The sequence below is a fragment of the Anser cygnoides genome, chromosome 2, assembly GCF_040182565.1.
Source record: "Anser cygnoides isolate HZ-2024a breed goose chromosome 2, Taihu_goose_T2T_genome, whole genome shotgun sequence".
Lineage (NCBI taxonomy): Eukaryota > Metazoa > Chordata > Aves > Anseriformes > Anatidae > Anser > Anser cygnoides.
Genome location: NC_089874.1, coordinates 113477805 through 113484150, shown reverse-complemented (window position 1 = coordinate 113484150; position 6346 = coordinate 113477805). Strand labels below are relative to the sequence as shown.

Sequence of the window (6346 nt, the reverse complement as noted above, 5' to 3'; positions counted from 1 at the left end):
TGTCTCTTTGCACTGTCTTATTTCACTTAGGTCCAATCCCGTGTAGAGATCCACATGGGACGTTTCTCTTTAAATCTACATTTATAAATGCCTATAAAGATGTTTGTTTAAAGGTGCGTGTCCCCCACCCCCAGTGTACAGTGCTTTTGCTTACAACCTGTTAGGGAAAATGCATTGTTCAAAGTGACAAAAATCAGATTTACAATGGCCATCTTCAAGCTTTTGTGGTCAGATTTTCTGAAACATGAAGTGTAGACACCTCAGTTCTTGCAGGAGACACAACAAGAAGTAAGAAGTGCTAGAAGCACTTCCTCTCTGTAATATCTTTAGACCTTGTACACTGAGCTTCGCTAGTAAGCCAAAACACTGAGCCCAGAGTGTGCCCTCTATTCAGAAGAGTGAATTCATCGGGTCCTTGGCTTTTCACGGGGTCTGAGCAACCAGACAGCAACAGGGATACAAAGTGTTGGAGACGGGAGAACGCTGTTAGTAAACAATGTACGCGTTGGTGGAAAGATGGAGAATGAAATTCCAAGTCACGAAGGTTGCAGGCACCTCTTAAAGAAAATTTTCCTCCTAGTTCAGAGTCGGGTCGTAACTGAAGTAGGAAGGAACATCTGGAGATTGTCTAATGCAATCCCCCTGCTCGCAGCAGTGCAAATTATGTACTTGCTCCAAAACATCCACCTCTTCTCAGCTTGCTCTTGGAGTCAACGCGAGGTACAGTTTATACCTGTGAGGCCTTCAGTCACCCAGGAACCACATTGGACCTAAGCTGACTTAGTATCAGAACACAAAGACCAAGATTTTAATGTATTAGGTACACTCTCGCCAAATAGATCTAGAAAATCTGAAAATTTAAAGTATAAGGGAAAGCGTGGTCCTACGAATGCAAAGAAACTAACCCGTGGCATACATTCACACTGAACAAAGGGAGGATCAATGCTTTTTTTAGAAACCAGGGCACGCAGCGGTACATTTTACAAGACTTAACCGGAATGGGCTGTGGAGAACAGTGCACGACTCTACAGGAGCTGGTGCCGAGAAAATGGCAATGCAGTGCTGGTGACTTGAGGCAGCTCTTCAAGGTTGTGCCAGTACGGCAGCGAGTGTCAAGCTCCAGACATCCACGTGCTGATTGTCACAATCACTCTAGACTGACTGCTACAGGAGTTGGAAAAGGGCTCCGTTTTCAAGAATTACACCCAGGATGTGGTTCTGGAAGCTTCTCCGTACCTCCTCTCAGCTGCAAGTTACCTTTTCCAATTGAGATCTAGCAGGCAATTGTTTGAGCCCTTGAAGTCAACAAAATGAAGCAATTTCTTAAAGATTCTTAAATTCAACATGCGAGCAAACTGGACGTGTCCCAGTCCAGTCCAGTTTATTCCAATGCACCGTCACCCTGCGAAAAACGAGGAAACTCATTCCCAGAGTCGCTGAGTTGCTGCCACACACCGGCACCCTTCAGCCTGAGTCACGTGCTGTTCTCACCCCAGGGTGCCAGCTGCTCAAAAAGAGCCTTATAACACTCACGGCAATGAAAAGACAGAAGGAAGGCATAAAAAAGCCCAAGCGAATCACCCTAGGGTCTTTCCACATACCTCCAGCATGTATGCTGGATTTCCTCCCCAGGGTAGGTTAGCAGCACTTCCTGCCAGCCAGGAAAGTTACAACAGCAGCCGATCTGTTGTAGAACATCCCAGGCATGTTTTTTGTTTTTATAGTTGTTGTCTTGTTTTTAATTCCAAGAGAAGAAAAATCTGCCAAATGCACCAGCAGCCACAATGGGCAGCAGTTCTTCACTGGCAAAATCATAGAATCACAGAATGGTTTGGGGTGGAAGGGACCTTCAAGATCACCTACTTCCAACCCCCTACCACGGGCAGGGACACCTCCCACGAGACCAGGCTGCCCAAAGCCCCATCCAGCCTGGCCTTGAACACCTCCAGGGATGGGGCATCCACAGCTTCTCTGGGCAGCCTGTGCCAGTGCCTCACCACCCTCAGAGTGAAGAATTTCCTCCTGATGCCTAATCTAAATCTCCCCTCTTGTAGTTTAAAACCATTCCCCCTTGTCCTATCATTACCTGCCAAAGTAAAAAGTCACTCTCCATCTTTTTTATAAGCCCTATTTAAATATTGTAAAGCTGCAATTTGGTCTCCCTGGAGCCTTATCCTCCTCAGGCCGAACATCCCCAGCTCTCTCAGCCTTTTTTCATAGGAGAGAATCCTCTTGCTCTGTGGGATCCAATTTTCCTGTCCCTTTTTTTCTGTTGGAGACGCAAGAACCCAGCCCCTCCACTCCTCCTGGATGATACAGGGACTTTTTGAATCTGCTGCAAGGGTGGAAGCAAGGGCCCTGTGCTGTCTCAGCTGCCCTTCAGGTCCATTAAAGGAACAATTAGAAATTTGAGCCATTAGAAAACCCCTAGTTCAAATCATCTTCACATGTGGCCTTAGCTGAGCTGTCTGAAGTGTTCTTCCGATGCCCAAGGAGTGCGTGCAGGGTTAATTGCAGCTGTGAGGTTTAAGCAGCTGCTGCCTCTGCCTCTGTCAGTGCCACTTGCTTGCTCAGATGAGATACCTGATAACCAGCAGGGCAGGTCCAGGGTGTGTTAGCGTGTCAAAGGGGCTGCAAGACCTCTGTGCTGGCTGGGCTGCTGTGGTTGACCTGGGGATCAAGAGCTCAAGCCTGCAACTATGCAGCCTGCCCTAGGGCTGCAGTTTCACCAGCAGCTGCACCAACACTAACAGCTCCCTCCTGCCAAAAGCAGAAGGCTTGCTCTTCCTCCTCCCCTACCTTTTGTTATCCCTGATTCCAGTCATATGGCCCTCGGCCTTTAACTTTTTGGGTTTTTTTGCCAGCTCAGCAAGTTAAATTTCCATGTCTAGCGGGGCAAGGTGCTAGAGAAAGGGCGGCGTGAGGTAAGGAGCTGGAGCCCACCACTGAGAGTGGGGAAAGAAATTGGAGAGGACAGTGGGAGAGGCTTCCCCCTTTTGGTGGCAGCTGTCACACAGGGTCACTGCATCTCCTGAAGCTGTAGCGCAGTAGGGCACCCTCTACAATTAGTGGGATGATCCATGTATTGGATGAATTACAGCTCCTGTAAAAAAGTGGCATAACTTAGAAGCAAGTATTTTTTCACTTAGCTGCAGACAACAGGCGCTCCACCAGTATTACAGTTAAACTTGGTAAATCAGGCTAAATTAACATAAAATCCTTTTGGGGTTACACCTGTTCTATCCAGATACTCCACCTGGGCAACTGCAGCTCCTCCTTCCCCCCCAAGTCCCCGAGTCCTACAGTAAATCCATGCCCGAGCGCTCCTGTTCACAATCACCACAACTTCTGAAGACAGCACATTTCTGAAAAGTTTGTGAAGTTTATGCTCTTGCAGTTAAGAAAGTGACATTTGCTAGCACGTTCACACTGAAATCAGTGCTTCAAAATGCTGCCACCTTGTGTGCAAAGTTGGAAGTTTACTCATAGTCTATACCACGACCTGCGATTTTCCGAGTTTTTGGAGTTGAATGCTTTACAAGAATGCTTGCTTCTTTACAACATCCCTGCTGTTCAGCAAATTACTATTCCATGGAAGGACGTGAGAAAATCTACCTTGACTTGCTTCATGTTCCTAAGAAAGAGGGAAGTGAAAACATGGTGTTAAATTTACAAAGCTAGCAGTAATGTTAAAAAAAAAAAAAAAAGCTTTTATCATCCTCCAGGAAGTTTACAGGCTGCTCAGTGATTAAAGTATCTTTCATCTGGAAAGTATTCTGTGTGTTACTCTAGGAAAGCAGGAGACCACATGTTGCTGCATTCGTTGTAAAGTGACAGCAGATTATCATGCATTAAAGAGGAGCTGATATGGGGGGTTATAAATAATACTATCAGCTTTTTCAAAAACTGCAGCTGCTGAAAATTTCTATTTGTCTAGGACAAACTGTGCTTCAATGAAGTGTGTCTAGAAAGAAGACTTGTCAAGGTAGGCAGTTCCCTGTTTCAGTTAATAAAGTGAGAAATTTACAGACAACAAAATGTCTCTAGGGAATATGATCTATACACAAGAAATCTTATTCTGTTCAGCAACATCACTACACTTTCTAACAATTAATCCAATATATGTAATACCAGTAGAAACCAATAAAATATTTGGAAAATCATTTTAAAAGGCCTCGAGAACTATTAAAAAATCAAAATACCACTTTATAAATATTTCAAATATTAACAAAAGAATATTTGCAGAAGGTTTACACTATATAGCTTGCCAGTATTGAATTACTCGTGTGGACTGTCTGTTAGATCAGAAATCTGTTACCAGAAATCTGTATGGGAAACCAGAAATCTCTGGGAGAAAACCTGTCACATACTGCCGTTCAAAAACTTTGTTCTCACATTCAAGGTCATTTACGAACCTTGGCTAACACCGAGGTTCACAACACTGTTCTCCAGTCATTCTGATGGAGGGAAGTGTACACATCACTATGTAAATTTATAGGCAAATAAACCTGGACGGTGACTGTATTAGCAAGCAGGGTGTACCAACAGGGGTGGACACGCACAGCAAGGCTGCCGATGTCGATCCCAGCAAGCACACTACTTGCATTCAGGTAAGACTTGCTCCAGGTTAGCCCTAGCCTGGTAACAGGACGGGGCGCATGAGGTACTTCTGCATCAGCGTTTAGGGTAGGATGAGGAGGACACCTTTGGAGCAACCCCCTCGGTTGTCCCCACTTGTCATGCCTCGTCTTGGTGTGTGCAAACCCAATTCCTTTCGAATGACGCCAAAACTACAGGCACATCCCCAGAACATACCTAACCCGCCCCACCTCTAGTGGTCACTGAATCTACAGGACTGGACTGGAACTGGGCTGGACTGGCACGTCTAGTACGTGGCTGTCGGATCCTCAGCAATCCTTATTTCACTCAGACTTTCCTAAATTGCTTGCTAATGTGGATATTGGCCTGGACTTGGAAATATCCTGAGGCAATGAACCCACAACATAAAGTTGGATGAGGTACAGTTCTATTATCCAGAGTAATAAGGACTGAAATATCCCCAACAATGTAAATAAATAAATAAATAAATAAATAAATAAATATAGTTATGCTATAGAATGAGTTACCAAGCTGCAACTTTTAAATCAGTTAGCCAGCATCTTTAGGGTTACTACCAAATGTGGGGAAATAAACCTCACTGGTCTCACACCAACTGAGTGAACTCCCTGCTCTGGAGAGACAAGGGGACACCACACGGAACCAGTACTGTCTGAAAGAGCAGATTTTTCACCCAGTGTGCAATAAGCCACTTGTCACACACTCGGGAAAAATACTGCTTTTATTCAGGCCTGGCTAGTTGGTGTACTTTCCACAAATCGAGCACACCCAATGCAGGCTTCTTTGTTACACTTCATATTCTATCTAATAAGTTTTCACTCTAATCTACATGAGTTGTGTAGTTACGTGGTGTCATCCTTCTTGGCTCCTTTTCAGGCACTCCTGCCCATGCCCTCCTTTCCTTGTGGGTCTTCTCTGATGAAGTACCCTCACTTTTTTTATGCATATATGGCCACACGTCACCCAAAGACAACTTAAGGCGACTTTCTCCTGCCAACTTTCCATTGTTTCGTCCAGAAGGAGCATTTGTCCTTGATCAAAGGCAGCCTAGGTTAAACGTTAAACGTAATTCCTGTCATGTACTGCATAAATGATAGCTGATTAAAGGGATGCTTAATTCAACACAGACAATACCTCTCCTTTTTTCAAGGGAAAGTGTATTCTACATTTAAAAAGTGTATTCTAAATTTATTTGTCTATTTATGCACACACACTTGCACAGTGCTGCACTTAAAGACTTCTTGGTGTCCAGTAAAGCGAAGCTGATGAGCAGGAGACCTGGAAGAACACCGAAACGCATCACTATGGAAGCTTCCAAAAGCACCGGGACCAGCGAGCACTTCTGGAATAACCCTACGTGGCGTATTTAGGGGGACAGCCGAATGTACGTGGGAGAAGCGCCTCACAACCACCTCAGAACCAGCCCCAACGAGAAGCCCGCAGCCTGAGGCGGAATCCACCTCAGGGCAGCCGTTACCCCAACGGCCGCCCGCTGCGCACGCGCGCGCTCCCTCCTCACCCCCTCCCGCCCCGCGCGTGCGCGCGCCTCCCTCCTCCCCCCCTCCTCCCTCCCTCCTTCCCCTCCCCGCCCCGCCCCTTTCCCCCCTCCCTCCTCCCCCCGCCCCCCCGCCCCGCGCCCGCAGCTGGCGAGCCGGGCGAGGAGGGCGGCTCGCGCCGCCGGCACGGCCCCGACGCCCGCGCGAGGTAAGCGGCGGCCGCCTCGCGCCGG

General features: G+C 46.7%; 1 protein-coding gene across 3 annotated transcripts in view; it reads left to right on the top strand.

Moving 5' to 3' along the window:
• The first annotated feature begins 6219 nt into the window (after positions 1-6219).
• ESCO1 (establishment of sister chromatid cohesion N-acetyltransferase 1) overlaps positions 6220-6346 on the top strand; it is a 32982-nt gene continuing 32855 nt past the window's right edge. For all 3 annotated transcript variants that reach the window (XR_010829638.1, XM_066992846.1, XM_066992845.1), the window contains exon 1: positions 6220-6321. The gene's annotated coding sequence lies outside the window, so the exon portion shown is untranslated. The remainder of the gene's footprint in view (positions 6322-6346) is intronic.